Consider the following 20,103-nt stretch of genomic DNA (forward strand, 5'->3'; position numbering starts at 1 on the left):
AGCAGCGCTGCCACGCCCACCTGAAAGAGCCTCAGAGCTTCTCCAGCTGATGTCTTCAACCCTGGGACTCCATCCCTTCTTCCATTCATCTTTGAGGCCCAGATCCTCACCTGCTGCTGGCTTTGGTTCAGCAGCTGCTGACTGGAACGCTGAAGCTCAGAGCGTCCGGCGCTTTGATCTTCTGCACATTCAAGTGTGGAACAGATGCAGAGAAAAGCTCCAAAGTTCTCAGAGGAGCATTGATTCAGCAGATCTTTAGTTTCTGGAGACGACTTCAATGGAAGAATGAAAACCACATGGATTCAAACTGAAACTCTGTCAGAGTCAATAAAGTTTTTTCAAAGATGAAGTTCTTGAAGGACAAAGCTCTCCTTCACTGTCAACACACACAGATGATCAGAACAGTTCCACATGTGTCTGCATGTTCTGGGAAGTTCTCCGGTTCCTGGGTTCCTCTGATCACGGGTCCAGCAGCGTGTTTCAGGAACACGGATGATCCAGAACATGGGATCAGACTGAAGTCAGCAGCTTTCAGCTCCTTTTGGGCTTCAAGCCCAGAGAGAAGACAGAAATGTGAGGAAGGCAGAGAACATGAAGGGTTCCTGACAGGAAAGAGAAGTTGGAGCCAGAAAGACTAGAACCGGATCAGGACCAACTCTGGACAGTCCTTTTAGTGGTGGAGCACAGACAGAAGCAGCATCATGTTTGTCACAGAGACGTGAGCTTTGAGGAGCCACTCTGCAGCTTGACCCTCTCAGATGTCAGCAGCTGTTTGTGTCCTCAGATCCAGTCAGACACCAACATGTTCCTCAGAGAACAGCATGTCAGCACACACTGCACACGCTTGGATCCATGCAGACGTGTTGGAAGCCAGAGCTTCAGGCCGGCCTTCAGTGGATCTGTCCGTTCATGCTGAATGGGAGCAGAAGAACGTCTGTTTCAGCTCTGCTGCTTCAGCTCCACTCAAACTGCTGGGAACTCCAAACTCTCTCAGAGGAGAAAAACAGCAGAAAGCTTTCTGCAGCTGCTCTCACAGTGGATCTTCCTCTGTCTTCTTCAGCAGCAGATGATGAAGAGTCACTTTCTTCAGGTTCCTCTCAGTCCTGACCTTCATTCCTGATGGACCAAAGCAGACTGACAGCAGCTCTTTAGCTCCACAAAGAAAACTCTGCAGTTTCCCAAAAACCTTCTGAAGCAGAAAAACCAGGAGACTTCCTGTCTGTCTGTCTGTCTGTCAGTGTTGGAGTCTTCCTCCATCTTCCAATGATGAAGGTTTCTGCTTTGGAAGATTCCAGAAAGCCTTTTGAAAGCCTCCTGATGATGCTGGAGGACAGGGAGGAGCGCAGGAGGATGCAGGAGCTCCCAGAGGAGGAGAGGCAGGAGGAGCAGAGGGAGCGGCTGCTGGAGCAGAAGCAGCTGCAGACGCACTTTTGGCTCTGGGCTTCAAACTTTGATCAGGAGGAAGAGGAGGAGCTAAAGAGGAGCAGGAATGCTGGGAGTGGGACTGGAATTCAGACTGAATCCAACATTTAGGGACAAAAACGGCGTCTTCCAGAAATAAATCAGAATCAGAGTCTTTATTGTCATTAAAGATGGTGATACAATGAAACTGCAGCAGCCTTGAAGTGATGAAGTTAAATAAAATAAAATAGAATAACTGTATTTACATCTCTAACAAAAAATGAACAATATGTACAGAAACTGTTAAATATTAAACATGTATGGACAAAATAGAATGGAATGAGTGGAGTTGCTGTGAGCGCAGCATAGTAGATATCGTGTTATTGCACAGAAGTCAAGATATTGCACACATGTGTAGTCAGAGATTTAGCATTTGTAAAAAGTCAGAGTGGGTGTAGTTGGTGGAAGTGTGTGTATTCCGTATGGTGATTTCCTGTGGAAAAAAGCTGTTCCTTAGTCTGTTTGACCTGGTTCTGATGGACCTGAACCTCCTTCCAGAGGGCAGCAGTTCAAACAGAGAGAAAGCAGGATGGGTGGAGTCAGTGATGATGTCAGTCACTCTGCTGAGGCAGCATGACTGGTAGATGTCCTTCAGTGAGGGGAGGGGGCAGCTGATGATCCTCTTCTGTCTTTACCACTCTCTGGAGGCTCTGCTGTTCTGCTTCAGTGCAGTGGGAGAACCACACTGTGATGCAGGAGGACAGGATGCTCTCAATGGTTGAGCGGTAGAAGGTTACCAGCAGCTCCTGGTTCACATTGTTCTTCCTGAGTCTTCTCAGGAAGTGCAGGTGCTGCTGAGCCTTCCTGATGGTGTTGTTAGACCCTGTGAGGTCAGCAGAGATGGGGGTGCCCAGGAGGGTGAAGCTGTGGACCCTCTCCACACAGTTTCCATCGATGTAGAGTGGGGGTGGATCTGCTCTGTTCTTCCTGAAGTCCAGGATGATCTCCTTGGTCTTGGTGGTGTTCAGGATGAGGTTGTTAGCCTGAGACCACCTGGACAGTTTCAGGACTTTGTCTCTGTAGGCCGTCTCGTCGTCTCCAGAGATCAGCCCCACCACAGTAGTGTCGTCTGCAAACTTCACTATGGTGTTGCTGGTGTGGGCTGGTCTGCAGTCTGCTGTGTACAGCATGTCCGTCACTGAGGAGTGACGTCACTGAACACCGTCACTGCCTGGACCTCTTTCTGGGTCCTAGTGCCCTAAAGGTTACAGCTCCTGGTTCCACAAGAAAAACGTCCATTCTAGAGGTCACTCTGACGTCAGCATCATCAAAGACAGCGTTACCTAGCAACCATACTATGACCATAGCAGCTATAGAGGGAAACACACCAAACCATCAACGGCGGTTAAAGCAGTCAGACGTTTGTTCTGCAGCTCAGCAAAAATCTCTGCTTTAGGTTTTGGGGAGAAAAACAAAGGAAAACACACGGAGAAGGATTCTGCAAAGGAAATCCCAAGTTCTATTGGTAAGTCAGCGTCCTGGAAACATGCTTTGTTGGTTCTGAAGTGGCATGAATGCAGACTTAGATTGGTTTGTTTCCTTGGATTCTTCAGATGGATTCAAGCTGTAAATGTTGTCAGCATAAAGCAAGTTTGGACTAAACTAAAGCAGAAAGTGGCTTTGAAGATGGTCAGGAGAAATGAGGGCTTTTTTCAGGAATTCTTGGAAGAGGAGGACTTCTCCAAACAACCAGAATCTAGGAGGAGGTTTTTTCAGCATTGAGATCAGGATTTAGCATGAGCTTCAATCCCATTTTTGTTCAATCCAAATGTTTACCGTCATATTCAGGAGTTCAACTCTGAAAGCCACCATGACATCATAGACATTAAAGACCCTGTTACCTAGCAACCAAACACAACAAACTGTAGACTATTCAAACTGGAAATTTTGGGGCAACAATTCTTTTCTAACTCAAGTTTTTATGAAAAATCCAAATGATGGAAAGGACCACGGCCATCCAGTCTCCAGGCTTTTGGATTGATTTGGATTTGATAAACATTTGTTTCCCACATTTTAATAGTAGAATTCAACACAGGACATATAGTGGATTGGAAGAATAGGAACAAAAACAGCAACAACAAAATAATCCTCCTCCCCTTAAAACATGCATTTGACTCTGAACAAGTCGAAAACAAATCCAAGCAAAGACCAGCGCTGGGGCTCCTGCTAGTTTCTTTTAGAAGAGCCTGCCTCTTCAAAACATAGAATGTTCAACAACTAGAGCTAAAAATGTCTGTTGGTAGATTTCTGGATGTTGGCCGTATCCCAGCGAGCAAGGCCAAGTCAGCCCCAGATGGTTTCAAAGTGGACAGAAAATGTTTTTAGGAGTTTCTAGAATGTTCAACAACTAGAGCTAAATGAAACTAGTGCATGAAATGACAAAGAACTTCCTGTTTGAAAGGAATCTCATGATGGCTTCCACCTGTCTCTTTGCTTTTCCTTTCTTTTTTGGGTTTCTCCTCTTTGGGAGGTTACACAAAACTGCACTTTAACCCAGAAGGAAACAACAACCGCTCCACAATCCCTGAATCCCCTACAGCCTTTATCCAAACATTTACATTGACCATTATCACACATTTGATTGCATTTTCTCAGAAAAACAAGCACAACTTCCCGTTTGTTTGTGTGTGAAATGATTCCAAAAAGCCATGTGTCATCCTGGAGGGACTGGTTTCTCATCAATGCAGACCACCAAGTTTCTCTGGTTTCTGACTATTTGGTGGCTGGTAGGCCTTTTGGGATTTTTGTCAGGGAAAGAAGTGAACCTGGGCTCCAAATATTGGAAGACACTGATCTAAAAGTACTAGGACATCTGGAGAAAGCTCTAGTTCTGCTCCAACTCAGTCCAAAGCGCTGAAGATAGATGGAGTTGGATTTGGGAGAGGACTGAGCTCATTCAGATGAAGAAAGAACATGTCAACTGATGAAGAAGATTTCAGGAAGTTTCCCATTCAACAAGTTCAAGTTTCCAGAGAGCTAGTTTAGCATCCGTGTTCTGGACCAAACCACTGTCCCTCTGAAGGTCCAGACACAGAGAGGCCCAGAGTGACCCCCATTTCTCCTTTTTGCTCTCTCCAGTGGCTGACTCCGCCCCTTAGGACGTCCCCCTGTGTGGATCAGTGGTCAGTGGGTTGGAACCTGCTGCAAATGCAGGCTCTGGTTCTAACTGCTGGATCAGAAGTGGAATGTGAGCTGTAGTGGTGTGTCTGCAGCTGGATGTGGAACACATGAGGGAGGGGTCAAAGGTCAGTTTTTCTTCACTTAAAAGGATTCCAGCCAGAGACTGCTGCCCCCCCCCAGTGCAAAAAGGAACATTACCAGAGGTCCTTTGTCCCAACAGCAGTCAGACTATACAACAACATAGTCTAGGACTGATGATACAGCTGCTGTGGTTTATTGCCTTATTTAACTTGTTATTTATGACGTGTACTTTTACTTCCACTTTGTATTATTACTATTTCATTCATACTCATTGCTACTTTGTTTTTTGTCTTTTTCTAACCACCCTATTTCTTGTTTTGGCTGCTGTGACAACCGAATTTCCCTCCGGAGATCAATAAATTCTTATCTTATCTTATCCTGTCTTATCTTACTGTTGAACGGAAATCATAAAAAAACAGACTGGAATTTGCAAAAATGCATGTTGACAAGCCACAAAGCTTCTGGGAAAATGTCCTTTGGACAGATGAGACCAAACTGCAGCTTTTTGGTAAGGCACATCAGCTCTATGTTGGTAGACTCAAAAATGAAGCATACAACCAAAAGAACACTGTCCCTACTGTGAAACATGGAGGAGGCTCAGTTCTGTTTTGGGGCTGCTTTGCTGCATCTGCCACAGGGTGTCTTGAAGTTCTGCAAGGTCAAATGGTAGCATTGTACAGAAAAAATTAAACATAACAGGACAAATAACTCGGCAAAACACAGTAAAACAGCTAAACTAAACACATTTGGTCAAAAACCCACACTTAAACCCAAATCCATCCAGACAGGCAAAAGGAAACGTATCCCACAATTCCTGGGGTGGCGATCTAACAGCAGCACCAAAGTTACACCTACTTAATTGAATTAATTTGAATCAAAGTAAAATTACTGTCTGAAAACTACGTGTTATTTTTAAGGTGACCTAACAAAAAAATGATTTATATTAACTGAAGCAAATAATTAAGTTAGATCAAAGTAAAAAAGTTTATTTTTCCAACATCCATATGTGGTTTTATCTCCCTCTCAAGGTGGAAAAAGCATTATCTGAGCTTCTTAATCCACTAAATCAGTGGTTCCCAAACTTTTTCTGCAGGGTCCCCCTTTCTGAAGATTAGAATATTTTCGAGCCCCCCCACACTGACACAAACATACAAATCCTTTGTTTCTAAACTCCACCGCGCGCCCCCCAGTTTGGGAACCACTGCACTAAATCATCTCCGAATGGACATGCCATGCTGCTTCACCTCTCTGAAAACAAACTAACCTTCAACTAAACCTGCTCCAGACCAGGTTATGTTCAGAGCATGAGTTGCTATGGCAACTTGACATACCCTGAAACATACAGTACCTCCATTTTTGGAACCGCAAGCTGAGGTTATCAACTTCCTCAGCCTCAAACTTACCATGGTAACTAGCATAACCTGCTTTCTGGAATACACCCCAGGTTTAACCTACTGGGCTAAACAGAAACAAAATAAATCAATATACATCTGAAATGCATATAGAATGACCACGGCCTTAACAGAAACAAACAATGGTTTGAACCCATCAAGGTACTAGCACAAAACAAAGTCTTACTCAGTGGCTTTGTAGAATAATGTCTCCCCTGAGACTGGAAGGTCATGAGTTCAAATCCATAGTCAAATCAAACCAAAGACTAGAAAAATAGGACTAAAGCCTCCCTGCTGGACGCTCAACTTAAAGGGGTTGGATGGGGGGGGTCAAACCACCAAATGGTTCCTGAGCGCGGCTGTGTCTGCAGCTCACCACTCCCCCAGGGGAGGAGTCAAATGTGAAGAGCAATATGAAGATCAAAATCAGGTGAGAGCTAGTGAGACTTTTAACTTTATTTTATCATATCCTCTACTTTTCTTCTCTTCTTGGACAGTGACCTAGATCAATGAGAAGGTAAGTATTCTTTCAGTAGACATCCAATTGATTGTATCAGAAGACTAGACTGAGTAACTCCACCCCCCTGCGCGTTCCAAACAGGAAGTACCTGCTGGCTCCTAGAAGTCAAACTCCCACAGACTTCTTTAGAGAAAAATCAGCTGTTAGTTATTCTATTGGTCAGAATAACCATTCTGGATCTGATATCTTTAATGTTACATATTCTTGCTAATCCTATCTTATTTTTTTCATGGTATTTTTTCTTTATGGCCAGTTATTCAAGTTATAAACCGACCCATCAGATACCCCCACCTCAAATATTTTAAATGTTTTATTGAAAGATTCTACCGAGTACATTTTTAGTGCAAGGGGTGTGGACTTCCAACAAACTTAATCCTGATTGCGACGGTAGTTGACATTGAAATGTTGACTCAGACAGACTCAGGCTCCATCCATATCCATCAGGAAAATGGCAGCTGAATTGACTTCTTTTGGTTGGAGCTGGAAGTAAGAAATTTTTATGGGTAACATCACACTGGCTCAGTCCAGATCTTTTATACAGTCAGTGGGTCCTCCTTTGGGTTGTCTCTTTGTCTGCACCTGTGCAGACTTCCTCTATTGGACAAAAACAACAAGTTGAAGAACATCAACACTATAGAAAAACAAACAAATTTCTATGCAGAATACAAAAAAGTGTGGTTTCAGTGAGTGGAGAGCATCTTCACACTGCTACTTCCAATGGTTTCAGTTTGGAACAGATGGATGCTGCTTCATGAAGATGTAGAATAAAACCTATTCTGCTAGAGAAAGTGGTGTTTGGTAAATAGTTGGAGATGTTTCAGAGCTGAAACAGGCAAATTTAAGAAAGACAAAATGGTCAATATGACTGATGAACCAATCAACTAATTGGATGGAACTCTGTGATCTCACCTCAGTCATGGGTTCAGCAGTCAGAACTGGACCCGAAGAGTCCAGCTTTGGAACCAGCAGAGAACCAACAAACAGCAGAAACCCACACTGTGGGAAAGACTCCCCACTTCTGACTGATGTTCACGTCCACTTTATTATTCACAGTAAAGATTGGAACAGAACACTGAGAACCAAAAAGAACAGAAGAACAGTTCTAATGTCTACAAGAAAACAGGAATCACAAGAACACCAGACAGAAACACCAGTCTGGTTCTTTATCATTTTATATTTAAAACAATACTGAAATGTTCATGAACTACATAGTGTTAGATTTAGAGATGTGTAAAATAATTCCAGTTTCGTCATGGTAACACAAAGACTTAGACAACATTGTTATCGCTTATACCATGGTCCGGGTAAATACTTGATTCTGATTGGCTGCTGGGTATAGATTAAAAAGTGATAATCCACAGTGATAACCGCATGCCTAAAAAGAAGTTCCGGTCACATAGCTTCAATGTTCTACATCACTGCGCTGGCTTCTTTACCACAACCTTTAGCTTCGTCATCTGGACAAAAACAAGCACTAAGAGGGTAAACTTTATCTCTGAACTGATTTTATTTAACACATCGTGACGGTCGGCATAGATATCTCTTTCCTTTGCCGCTGTAGTCAAAGTCAGTGCTGGCCCCGCCGGTGAGTTATGTTACAGTGACAATAAAGTGTGCCACATCACGTAACAAATGGTCCGCTTTTTAAGAAAAACACGATTTAAATCCAAAAAATGACAAGAAAAAAGTGCTAAAAATGGATTGAATATTTCTTTCCTTTGTAAGTGACCATGGTATAAGCAGGTTAATGGCCTTTAAAGTGTGCAATATCAGAAATGAATACAGAAGAAACAGATCGGGCTTCCACCGTGTAGAATAATACACACTTCGTCTGTCAGTGTCCCATACATAAACAACAACCACAAGGGTTAACTCAAAAACTTTAGACAATACCATAAAGTACAAAATTCTACTACGAAAAATCAACCAACAAAAATTAAACATTATCAACATTTAAAAAAAAATCCAATTTTACCCTCATAATTCAAAACAGCACATTTCTATTTAGAGGTATACCTAAAAGAATTAATTTCATGAAATTAAATAACTTAAAAAGTGAAACTCATAATGTTTAGAATCATTACACAATCCCTGTCTTAAAAAATTACAATTTTAAGTCAGAAGACTAAAAAAGAATGCTTTCAGCACTCCTGTCAGATTGAGTAAACTGTTCACTTCAATGCATCCAATAATCACTTCTGCCTCCTTATTACTAAATAACTGCATCAATGTGGTCTGGAGCCCACCAGCCTATATACATTTAAATGAAAGATCAGGATGGTTTATTAGCTGATCTCAGGTCAGTTTCTGCATGAGTTCTCTGTTTTAAGGTCAAATACATCACTAAAACTTTTGGCAAATACTTTACACAAGAAAGGGGTGATTTGAGACTAAATACATCGCTAAAACTTGTTTTATATTGTTTACACAAAAAGACTAGATACAGAACTAAAATTGTTTATCACATTCTTTACATGAAAAGGGCAGTCCCCTTTAATGCGTTTTCATGTGTGTCTTGAGACTAGACGTTTGGTGAAATTTTTGTGCAAAACTAAAACTTTTATCACATTCTTTACAAGAAAAAGGCTTTTCTCCTGTGTGAGTTCTCATGTCTTTTGAGACTAGATATTTGACTAAAACTTGTATCACATTCTGTACAAGAAAAAGGCTTTTCTCCTGTGTGAGTTCTCATGTGTTTTTTGAGATCAGATACATGAATAAAACGTTTATCACATTCTTTACAAGAAAAAGGCTTCTCTCCTGTGTGAGTTCTCATGTGTCTTTTGAGATTAGATATTTCACTAAAACTTGTATCACATTCTGTACAAGAAAAAGGCTTCTCTCCTGTGTGAGTTCTCATGTGTTTTTTGAGATCAGATACATGAATAAAACGTTTATCACATTCTTTACAAGAAAAAGGCTTCTCTCTTGTGTGAGTTCTCATGTGTTTTTTGAGATCAGATACATGACTAAAACGTTTATCACATTCTGTACAAGAAAAAGGCTTCTCTCCTGTATGAGTTCTCATGTGTGATTTAAGATGAGATGTTTGACTAAAGCTTTTGTCACATTCTTTACAAGAAAAAGGCTTTTCTCCTGTGTGTCTCATGTTTGTTTTGAGTTGAGATAAATAACTAAAACTCATCCTCTGATCTCTGTTCTGTGGGTCTGTCTCCTCATCTGTAGTTGATGTTGATTCTGTCTCCTCATCTGTAGTTGATGTTGATTCTGTCTCTTCATCTGTAGTTGATGTTGATTCTGTCTCCTCATCTGTAGTTGATGTTGATTCTTTATTTTGGTTTCCTTCTTCATCCTGACTATCAGTTACATTAAAGCTCTGATTGTTTAGATTTGCTTCACTGTTCTCATATTCCTCATAAGTAGGCATCTCCATCATGGTATCAGTCTCCTGCTTCAGATCAAGCTGATCTTCATCCTGACTGATGCACAGTTCATCTGGCTCCTTTTTAATTTGTGGAAGTTCTTGTTCCACTTGTTCCTCTTTAATTTGTCGAGGTTCTGGTTCCTGCAGTTCCTCTTTAATCTGTGAAGTTTCTGGTTCTCCATGTTCCATTTTAATGTGCGGAGGTTCTGGTTCCCCCTGTTCCATTCTTAAATTGCTCTGTTGGTTGCACAAATCCTCTTCACTCGCATAATGCTGAGGGAGGACTGTAGGGACAAAAAGACAAAAAAGGAGAACTTTTAAAGGTATATGTGTATTGTCAAGAAATAGTCTGTCTTGGTTCTCTTTTACAGATAAGACAATTACGGGTGATGTCAGTCTTCAGTAGGTTAAACACCTAATTAAAGAAACTCATAAGTTTTCAAGAAATGTTACTATACATTTTAATAAACACACACTCCCCACACTGACAAACTCATCTTTTACAGTCATAAGGGGGGGTTACTGATCTTGTGTTTCTTACTCCAGCGTTTTTCAACCAGTGTGCCACGGCACACTGAAAGCCTTGAAAGCCTTGTGTATCATCAGAGCCTGTTTGGATGAACAAAGAGCTGATATCCTGGAGATGGTAAATGTTTTAGATCAGTTAATGAAGGCAATTTCACACGGCACACCTGACCATCTTCCGGGGGGGGGGGCAGTGGTGCTGGATGGGCTGCCCATCTACACCTGGGGCTGGGATCAGCCCTTCCCTGGCTCTGGGACGGGACAACCCTCTTGGGACCCCGGTCGCTCTGGGTGTCATCCGCTTCGGCTACGGGGTCTGGGGTGGGGGGCTTGTCGGCCCTGTCCTGTGGGGGGACGTTCTGGGGGGGGGGGGGGGGGGGGGAGCCCACTATTGGTACGGGACATGGGGGGTTGATGGGTCGGGGTCACCGCCGAGGCAATCGGTGGTTGCCCCGGCCGGTTGGCTGCCTCAGTCCCGTCGAGGCCTGACCAGAGCTCTTCAAGGGCCGGCGTTTGGGGGCGGGGGCCTGGACTTGCTCCGGGGCGGGGGGGAGACGCGACGCTTTCTGGCTCCTCTCTCTTTGTGTGGGGTGGGTGGTGCTGGGCCTGGGGTGTCGGCGCCTCTCCTTCCCTCTTTACACATTCCTCCATCCATTTTAGAAGAACATAAACACTCACCTGAGCACAGGTGTTAGCTCACCTTTGCACTAAAAGTTTGCGTGACTGAATGAATGAAATATTTCACACTAGTTGGTTTTAAGGCATAAGTATGCGTGTGTGAACACTATCTGTTTTGTGTACATGTTGACATGTGGACATTTTTGCAGCCAGCAGGTGTGTTGATAACATTTCAGTGTGTGTGTGGACAGGCCCCGCCCTTTTTGTACTACATTTGAACCTTACCGTAATGATAAACAACCAGTAAACTTGTTGCTTTATGCTGCTTCATGATCGTATCCCCCCTCCCCTTCCATTATCACCCTCCTACCTCCCCCTTTCTAACATCCCTCTCTCTTCTTCCCTTCTTTCCATTTCCGTCCAGTCCAACACCATTTTCAAACATGATTCAAATTAATAAAGGTTGGCCTCAATTATAAAAGGGGTTTATTCAGACATACCTTTGGTTTGTCTGAAGATTAATAACCCCTATTGTTAAAGTAAAATATGTCCAACACAAGAGGCCCTCAGTTCTCATCTGCCTGCCCAGCTGTTGGACAGGACAAGTTTAAAAAAATAAATAAATAAATAAAAACACGGGCTAACAACATTAGCATGAAGTTAAATCCATGCGGGAAAGGCTGCAATCCTGGCTGCACGTAAATATCTCTTATGGGGGGAGTCAGACGCTCAGTGGTGGTGGTTTTGGCACGGGGGCTAATGGCGGCCCACGGGAAGATTTTTTGTAGCCCTCAATCAATCCTAAATTAGGGTTGTGCTAAAGAACGGAGCCAGAAAGAAGCCAGGGTTAGCAGTATGCTAACATGGGCTAACAACATTAGCATGAACATAAATCCATGCAGGAAAGGCTACAATCTGCATCCTGGCTGCACATAAATATGTGGGAATAACATCAGCCTTTATTTTGTCGGGACACAACTGGAAACACAAATCCATGTGATTGAACGGTTTCTAAGGACTGAGCGACATTTTTGCTTTGAAGCTTACACCGCCCCACAGCCGCCGAGTGAGCTGGCGCTCCGAGCTCTGCCCCGACACACACTTTTACCAGGACACCCGGCTCTCCTAAATTCAGTAGCTCGTTCACGTAGAGCGGCGGGACGTGTCACAGTCCTAAGTCTCCCACACGTAACAAAGCATCCCCCGTTCCCCTCAAACACAAAACTATAAGTCCGTCTGCTCTGCTAGAGACACAGTCGCTCGCTTCACCGGTCCACCTGACTAAGTGCAGGAGCGGACCACTTCTTTTCTATTTTGTTTATTTTTTTATTTTTTAAAGTCACTTCCCTCAGTTTAGACTGGACCATCGTGGATGAGTCATTATTTGGGAAATAAAATAAAAAACTAAAGTAAAATAACGAATAATAATTATATAATAACACCCCCCCCCCACACACACACACACACACACACACACAATATCATTGTCCATCCCGATGGTTGACTGCAAACAATGTCAACTGCCAATTTAAGGGACATCGCCCAACCCTATCCTAAATTATCGTTTATCAAACCAGCTGTACATTGTTTCAGCATTTCTGGCACAATCTGCAGGAAAAAAAAGGTATTTACGCTCAGGTGTCTACGGTACAGTGTATTAATTTCACCACAAGAGGGCAGACAATATTTTCTATGTCACTGCAAGTTGGTCTTTAAAAACTAACTTCTATTAAATTTGTGTTTTAGGTGTTTTTGGAATGTTCTTGTAGCATTTTTCCATGATTGAGGACATTAGGGCTGAACGATATGAGGAAAACTTGCGATATGCGATATTAGTGATCAATATTACGATAACGATATAATTTGCGGTAAATAAACAAATAGAAAAATAAACAAAAACATCATTCCCATTTTCATTGCAACAGTTTAAAAATTATACTCCAAATGACCCTCGTCGACATGGGGGACAAACATCTAACATAATAGGCCTCCATCTGTTTGGTCAACAATGGGAAGGCATTCATCTGATTGGTCAAAGCATAAAGGGATTTATTTGATTCGTTAAATGCTTCAAGCTGCTAGAAGATTGTTTTAACACATTTTGGGTTTGCGATTTATTGCGATATTCGCCGTCTTTTGCGATATGCATATTGCAGAGCTGGATATTGCGATAACGATAAATTTGCGGTATATAGTGCAGGCCTAGAGGACATACATAAAACATTTCTGAGTGTTTATTTTTATAAATAAGAGCAATTAAAAAGGCAACAATACAAAAGCTTCAATCTGTGACATAGCAAGTAAAATGTCTCCCTGTTCCACTCCATTCTGATTCATCCATTTACAAATAGATCCATGAACGTCTTTGTTTTCCTCGTCTGAGCTGGAATGTGGATGAAAACAGTATGGCTAGGTGATTCAAGATGGAGTAAGGACGTGCGGTTTGGAGCTCCTGCAGACTTTTGATCATATCTATTTGAAAAGCTGCACTTCTCTGGCAAGTGTTGTGTAAACCCTGCCTTAAACAATTTTAATCTCTGAGGAAACCGACATAAGCGCAATGGCAGAACCAATGGCAGAACCCCCGAAAATACAAGTTTGACAACGCTGCATCTAAGCCAGCAAGAACCGCGAGGCAGCGCACCATAGAAGACAGCGATCCTGAAAGCTCGGTCTGGGGTGAGGACATTAAAGCCGAGATTCTAGCGTCACTGAGGGATAATATATCGCAAATTACCAGAGACGAACTTCAGAGTGCGCTGTCAGAAGACTTTGAAGCTCTCAGGTCTGAACTACAGGCTGTGCGAGCCGAAATTGCTAGCAACCCCTCAGCTGTGCGAGCGGAGCTGGCCTCGATGGAAACGGACATGGAGTATGTGAAAGGTGGACTGTCTACGTGGTCAGACTACTGTCACCGAGCTCCAAAGTGAAATTACAACACTACGGGATAAGTGTAAAGACATGGAGGGGAGAATGAGGCGGGGAAACATTCGCACAGTCAGTGTTGACGAGCGGCTGGAATCCAGCAGCCCAGATGAGGTCTCCAAAATGCTCAGAAAGGTGTTGAAGCTGGAGCGAGACATACAAGTCAACTGATCACACCGCGTGCCTGCGTCCAGGAAGATGGGAGACAAGAGACCCCATGTCATCATTGCCAAGCTACGTGGCATCGTGTGGGTGAGCGGTTTTCTGATGTCAATGTTGTGGATGGAGTAGCCCATGGTGGTGGTGGGGTTATGGTATGGGCAGGCGTATGTTATGGGCGAAGAACACAGGTGCATTTCATTGATGGCATTTTGAATGCACAGAGATACCGTGATGAGATCCTGGGGCCCATTGTTGTGCCGTACATCCAACAACATCACCTCATGTTGCAGCATGATAATGCATGGCCCCATGTTGCAAGGATCTGTAGACAGTTCTTGGAAGCTGAAAACATCCCAGTTCTTGCATGGCCAGCATACTCACCGGACATGTCACCCATTGAGCATGTTTGGGATGCTCTGGATCGGCGTATACGACGGTGTGTTCCAGTTCCTGCCAATATCCAGCAACTTAGAACAGCCATTGAAGAAAAGTGGACCAACATTCCACAGGCCACAATAGACAACCTGATCAACTCTATGCGAAGGAGATGTTGGTTATTTTGTGTATGTGGAAAATGTTTCACATCTTTGAGTTCATACCATAAAAAATGGGAGCAATAACAAAAGTGTTGCGATTATATTTTTGGTCAGTGTATATAAAAAGATCATGGAATTGTGAAAATCTGCACACAGATTTTAAGTTAGCCACTATATTATTAAATATATTTCATTTTGCTTTAAAAAACCTGTTCATTATTTTAAAACAGCATTTTAAAATATTTTAAAATCCTGCGAAGCCTGGCCTCTTAACGTCTCCACCAAGCTTCTCAGTATGTTTTATCAAACAGTCATTGAAAGTGCTCTGCTGTACGCTGTGGTGTGCTGGTGCGACACAAGCAAGGGAAACCTGACCCGACAAAACAAAATCATCAGGAGGGCTAGCTCTGTTGTGGGACTGAAGCTGGCCACAGTGGAGGAGGTGGCTGAACAACGATCACTGTCCAGACTTTAGGCAATTATGGACAATGTGACACACCCTCTGCATGAGGCCTTCAGTGAGAGGAAGAGCAGCTTCAGCAGCAGACTTTTATCCCAACGCTGCTCCACGCAAGACTTCATTAGAAAGTCATTTGTCCCACAAGCCATCAGACTGCACAACACTCTGTGTTGAGAGCTTTTATTCTTGTTTTTGATTAAGCTGAATTTCTGGGAAACTTGACATGTTTTTAGGAATGGTTCATACTTGCTTTTATCCTTTTTATCCTCTTATATTTTTTAGCTATTTATTGTGTTTTTATTTGTTTTAGGAATGATTGTGTTTTTAAGTGTGGGCAGCTGGGCACTTAAAATTTCCTTCGGGATAATTAAAGTCTATTTATCTATCTATACTCATTTTAAACATGTTGAATATTATAGTAATTCTATGGCTTTTTTCAGGACCTTGGATTTCAATTTTAATATTTTTCAAAGTATCTTTGTTTTTATTTCACTTTGCTGTTTTTCAGAATTACTTACAGTGAGGTCAATAAGTATTTGATCACGCTGTGATTTAGCAAGTTCTCCCATTTAGAAAACATGGAGGGGTCTAAAATTTTCATCATAGGCGCATTTCCACAGTGAGAGACAGAATCTGAAGAAAAACATTCAGAAATCACGTTGTACGATATTTATAATCAATTTATTTTTATTTTACTGTGACAAATAAGTATTTGATCACTTGATTATCAGATAGATTTCTGACCAGCAAAGACCTGCTGTTCTGCTTTTAAATAGTCCAACTCCACTCTGCTCATGATTCTAAATTAGTGGCATCTGTTTGAGGTGGTTAGCTTGTATAAAGGTACCTGTGCACCCCACAATAAGTCAGAAGTCTAACTACCAATATGGGCAAAACCAAAGAGCTGTCAAAAGACACAAGAGACAAAATTGTAGACCTTCACATAGCTGGAAGTGTTTACGGGGTAATTGCCAAGCAGCTTGGTGAGAAAAGAACAACTGTTGGAGCAATTGTCAGAAAATGGAAGAGGCTAACGATGACTGTCAATGTCCCTCGGACTGGGGCCCCTCGCAAGATTTCACCTCGTGGGGCATCGAAGATGCTAAGGAAGGTGAAGAATCAGCCCAGGACTACACGGGAGGAGCTGGTCAATGACTGAAGAGAGCTGGGACCACTGTTTCTAAGGTTACTATAAGTAATACATTAAAACGTCATGGTTTAAAATCATGTATCGCACAGAAAGTTCCCCTGCTGAAGTCAGCCCATGTCAAGGCCCGTCTGAAGTTTGCCAAGGACCATCTTGATGATCCAGAGGAGTCATGGGGGAAAGTCTTGTGGTCAGATGAGACCAAAATAGAACTTTTTGGTCTTAACTCCATTCGGCGTGTTATGGAGGAGGAAGAAGGAGGAGCATCATCCCAAGAACACCATACCTACAGTGAAGCACGGGAGTGGAAGCATCATGCTCTGGGGGTGTTTTTCTGCACAGGGGACAGGACGACTGCACTGTATTAAGGAGAGGATGAACGGGACTCTGTATTGCGAGATATTGGGCAAAAACCTCCTTACCTCAGTCAGAGCGTTGAAGATGGGTCGTGGCTGGGTCATCCAGCATGACAATGACCCGAAGCACACAGCCAAGAAAAATCAAGTAGTGGCTCCGTAAGAAGCATATCAAGGTTCTGGAGTGGCCTAGCCAGTCCCCAGACCTAAATCCAATAGAGAATCTTTGGGGGGAGCTGAAACTCCGTGTTGCTCAGCGACAGCCCCGAACCTTGACAGATCTAGAGAAGATCTGTATGGAGGAGTGGGCCAAAATCCCTGCTGCAGTGTGTAGAAACCTAGTGAAGAACTACAGGAACCGTTTGACCTCTGGAATTGTTAACAAAGGTTTCTGTACCAAATATTAAAGTTGGTTAACTCAAGTGATCAAATACTTATTTGTCACAGTAATATACATATAAATTGTAAAAAAAAAAAATCGTACAACGTGATATATGAATGTTTCTTCAGATTCTGTCTCTCACTGTGGAAATTCACCTATGATTCACCTAGACCAGGGGTCGGGAACCTTTTTTGCAGAGAGAGCCATAAACGCCACATATTTTTAAATGTAATTTCAAAAGAGCCATACAATAATGTAGTGTCCCTTTCCCACACTGAGGCACGGAGACTTAACCTCTTTTAGGGTTCTCTATTCTGGTTACTGCAGACCACAACAAACGCCATACAATTAATTCAGCAACTCCTCAATCTCTCCCACAGAGACGAGAGAGAGCGCTTCTCCCAACTTTATATTCGCTCCTGCCGCTCCAGCCCTCCCATTTCCCTTATTCGGCCCATAGCTGAACCCCATTGGTCCAAACTACCGAACAACAGGCTGAGCGATAGAACTGAGAGCCAATCAGATCTCTGCTTGATGCGTTTAAGGAACTCCAGAACTTTTAACGCGGCCCAACAGCCAAGTTAAACTCAGTCCGCGACAATATGTTTAAAACTAAATATACAAATGAATGTGTGTATTTGATGTAAATTCAACACTTTTAAAGTACAATAAGTCTGTGGATTCTTTTTAATAACATTGTTATGTTGTTGCTGATAAATGAGGAGTATTTCTCGTGGTAGTTTTGCTGATTGTCTAGTCTGGTTGATACGTGGTGAGTTTCTGCTTCATGCAGGCCTTGAGACTTTAAACGTGATCGTAGGTCTGAATGTTCTGTAGATGTGAGACAGACATGGAGACAAACACACTTTCACACGCTGCAGTGAGTGACGGGCAGCGGGTTTTACGTTATTACAATCCCTGCGCGGTTCACCTTACTGACCGAGCCCCCCACCCCCTCTGCTTTCATCCTCTAACATCCCGTCCCCGCAACTGTGCGCTCTTTCTCAGAGACGGGAGCGCGCAGTTTTAGGCACGGCAATTCACAGGTTTCGGCTGGTACAAACTCTGTGAAATAATAGATAATAGTAAAGTGATAATGCTAATCTAGCCACAGGGGTTGCAAGCCAGTTGCCTCTGTGCCGGTCCCAAGCCCGGATAAATAGAGAGGGTTGCGTCAGGAAGGGCATCCGGCGTAAAAATTGCCAAAATAACCATGCGAATCATCCACAACACTTTAGACATACCGGATCGGTCGAGGCCCGGGTTAACAACGACCGCCACCGATGCTGTTAACCTACAGGGTGTCGGTGGAAATTTGACTACTGTTGGTCGAAGAAGGAGGGGAGGCAGAAGGGCCCGTGGCCAGAGAGAGAAGGGAAAAGGCAGGAACATAGGTTTGAGAATAGGGACTCTTAACGTTGGCACAATGACAGGGAAAGGCAGAGAGCTGGCAGACATGATGGAGAGAAGGAAGGTAGATGTACTGTGTGTGCAGGAGACAAGGTGGAAGGGCAGCAAGGCACGTAGTATTGGAGGAGGATACAAACTGTTCTATCATGGTGTTGATAGGAAGAGAAACGGGGTAGGAGTGATTCTGAAGGGGGAGTTTGTAAACAGTGTTCTGGAGGTGAAAAGAGTCTCAGACAGGATGATGAGCTTAAAGTTAGAAATCGAAGGGGTGATGGTGAATGTAGTCAGTGGGTATGCGCCACAGGTTGGCTGTGAGTTAGAAGTGAAGGAGAGATTCTGGAGTGAGTTGGATGAGGTCATACAGAGTTTCCCCAGAGGAGAGTGTTGGGTTCAAACAACCTGCAACATCATAACAATTCAAAAAGGAAAGAAAGACCAACGGACAAAGGTACCTTTACGAGGAGAGCAGACAGAGATCTACCCAGTAAACAATCTCTCTCCACTCTGGCGCAAATTCTGCTGCCTCCTCTTTTAATAAGTTGATTTGGGTTGTCCCTAAGTTACACATGCGCTGAGCTCTAAGGAGGGGAAACAGATAAAAACACAGCTGCAGCGCTATCAGAAAGCATTTATTACAACATGTCCATCCTTCCACAGTCTTCTCAAATCATCTCTGGACCTGCAAAGCCGTTTCTCACAGATAAACTAACACAGAGCGTCCTTCGATTCATTTTAGACACAGCTAACACAGATTCTCAGGAGAATGCTGAAAAGACGCAAAGATAAACATTTTCTCCCAAGGGTGTCACCTCCACCTTCCTGTGAAACAGATTTGGACACACACAGACACTTCTGCAAACATGATTAAATCACCTATACATATATAGCAAGGTGATGCATAAAATAAGCAAATATGAGATAACCTATATACATTATTCCAACATAACTCCCCCCTGTTTATCCATATCTGCGCAAACGTAACATCACTATTAGTCAGCCACTTCACAAGATTTCTAACTGTAAGATCATGTTTACGAGCACAAACACATTCACACTTGGAGGGTGTGTGTTGGAGACACTTACACAGATGGGACGCAGCTGGGTCTCTTCAGATCTAATAGCTGTGGAGATGAGACGATTGCACAAAGAACGCAGGCAAGGAATACAACAGCATCCACACAAGGTCAAGATGGCCATAAATATAGCTATGGACACCAAAGGGGAAGCTACCAATGAGTGGTACTTCCCAAACACATCCAGCCAGGAGTCCCACATGGTGGTATCAACACCGGAATGGTCTTTCATCTTACCATTGAGAGTGCGAAGGCCCTCTTTGGCCTTGGTCAGACTGCTGTCTGCAGCGGTGTTGTTAGGAATGAACGTGCAACACTGTTCACTGAACATGGTGCACACGCCACCCTTTTCAGCCATCAGCATGTCGAGAGCGATCCTGTTCTGGAATGCCATCATAGATGTAACAGAAAGCTGTTCATGCACAGCTTCAAACCCTTCTCGTGTCCAGTTACCTAATTTTTTGGACGTTGTAGTGGATGTAGTTGATCCTGTCCACGCCTTTGACAATCGTACACCACCAACAGAGTGAAGATCCCCAGCCGGCAGCCAC

General features: G+C 43.2%; 2 long non-coding RNA genes and 1 pseudogene across 4 annotated transcripts in view; 1 reads left to right on the top strand and 2 right to left on the bottom strand.

Moving 5' to 3' along the window:
• LOC144988207 (uncharacterized) overlaps positions 1-20,103 on the bottom strand; it is a 211,330-nt gene that overhangs the window by 115,679 nt on the left and 75,548 nt on the right. The gene's annotated exons all lie outside the window — the stretch shown is intronic.
• The window catches only part of LOC144988232 (uncharacterized), a 61,057-nt gene that overhangs the window by 14,341 nt on the left and 26,613 nt on the right, over positions 1-20,103 (bottom strand). Inside the window, exon 3 of one of the 2 annotated variants that reach the window (XR_013652075.1) lies at positions 7,597-10,242. The exons of the other annotated variant lie outside the window; for it this stretch is intronic. This is a non-coding gene — a long non-coding RNA (uncharacterized LOC144988232). Of the gene's footprint in view, positions 1-7,596; positions 10,243-20,103 lie in introns of those variants that run through there. 2 annotated transcript variants of the gene reach the window in all.
• LOC144987961 (uncharacterized) lies at positions 15,866-17,074 on the top strand (annotated as a pseudogene). Its single transcript, XR_013651652.1, has one exon. The product of XR_013651652.1 is annotated as an uncharacterized LOC144987961 (transcript).

Source organism: Oryzias latipes, chromosome 2, assembly GCF_053564925.1.
Source record: "Oryzias latipes strain Hd-rR chromosome 2, Olatipes_Hd-rR_3.1".
In the NCBI taxonomy this organism is placed as follows: domain Eukaryota; kingdom Metazoa; phylum Chordata; class Actinopteri; order Beloniformes; family Adrianichthyidae; genus Oryzias; species Oryzias latipes.